The 1,228-nt window shown below is 38.9% G+C and overlaps 1 long non-coding RNA gene across 1 annotated transcript; it reads left to right on the top strand.

Moving 5' to 3' along the window:
• LOC130602019 (uncharacterized) lies at positions 1–836 on the top strand. Its single transcript, XR_008972796.1, has 2 exons — positions 1–43; positions 278–836. It is a non-coding gene; the product is annotated as an uncharacterized LOC130602019 (long non-coding RNA).
• Positions 837–1,228: the final 392 nt, after the last annotated feature.

Here is a 1,228-nt window from a genome sequence, read left to right as displayed (position 1 = left end):
TGGCGGTGTTCCAGTGTCAAGGGGTTTTCTGTGACAAATTACTGTTTGCTTGCAAGTATTTGCCAGGAAGTGGTATCAACAGCTTCAAACTCACTAGTGGGATGTTAAAATTTCCAAACTTTAGGTGGTTAAAAGAAAGATTATTAACATAGGAATCATGTCAGCAGCTCTGCTACGTATCAGACTGTAGTCTTAAACCATGAAGTTCAGGAGTGCAGCCCTCAGACTTATCTGCAAAGATACATGTGCTGCAAATGGGTAGGAGGAGGTGTAGGAGGATGGGATGAGGCTAAGTATTATCTCAGAAGATCAGTAGGGCAAGAAGAACCCTCATTTAACTCATTTATATTATACTGAAGTCATGATAGATGCTGTCATAGGAAAGGGAGCCTTCTGGAACACGTTTAAATTAAAGATTTTGTTACTTCAGTTACTAACAAGGCATAATACAAACAAAATAATGGTTCTAATATAAGTCTGAAATACAATAATGGGTTTGGAGAATGTGAAACTAGTTGTGTGTCACAGAAAGCTATGAGATCTCTTAGTTTCTGTATCTGTCTGTATTTCAGGTTCTGCATTAGCGCCACTCTGAGTTGTCAGTGCTTTCATGAGCTCATGAGATATTTAAAAGACAGTCCAATCACAGGATACCAAAGTATTCAGCAGCAAATACAGCTGAGTACAATATACTTTCAGGCAAGTCACAGAATTTAATACTTGATGCCAAGGTATATCAATAATTTGCATAACACAGTGTTTTAAACCATCTAACTACCAATGTTTAGCCACCTAACTGCACAGTTTATCATTTTAAAGTTAACCATAGCATTGCATATGGATCTGGTATCATTATCTTAACACAAAATTGCCCAGTATCACTTAAGTTACAGTAATTTCCAATTCAGCATTTCAGGAGGCTAGGTAAATCACTAATTCCAAAGGAAGAGGCTTCACAAATAGTTTTGGTAGGTACTTCTCTATTTCCGTGAGAGGCTTCCCAAAGCTGTGCAAGAGAATGATCTTTTGTGCTTTGTATGTTGGATCTGTGTGCTGCCTGGAGCTCCAAGATGCATCCAGCTGCAGCTGCTTCACAGGGAAAATGGATTGAGTGTCAGAGACTTTTTTTTAGGCTGCTTGTAATTGTCTGGAACCTAGAGCCTTATTATTTTGCTGTGCAGTCCCCTTACGGCAACTCAGATATCTGTAATTGTAGTGGGGTTTGTGG

Source organism: Pezoporus wallicus, unplaced genomic scaffold (assembly GCF_028554395.1).
Source record: "Pezoporus wallicus isolate ANWC-B61680 ecotype Strahan unplaced genomic scaffold, APGP_CSIRO_Pwel_v1 contig_8042, whole genome shotgun sequence".
In the NCBI taxonomy this organism is placed as follows: Eukaryota; Metazoa; Chordata; class Aves; order Psittaciformes; family Psittacidae; genus Pezoporus; species Pezoporus wallicus.
This window is presented reverse-complemented; position numbering and strand designations above follow the sequence as displayed.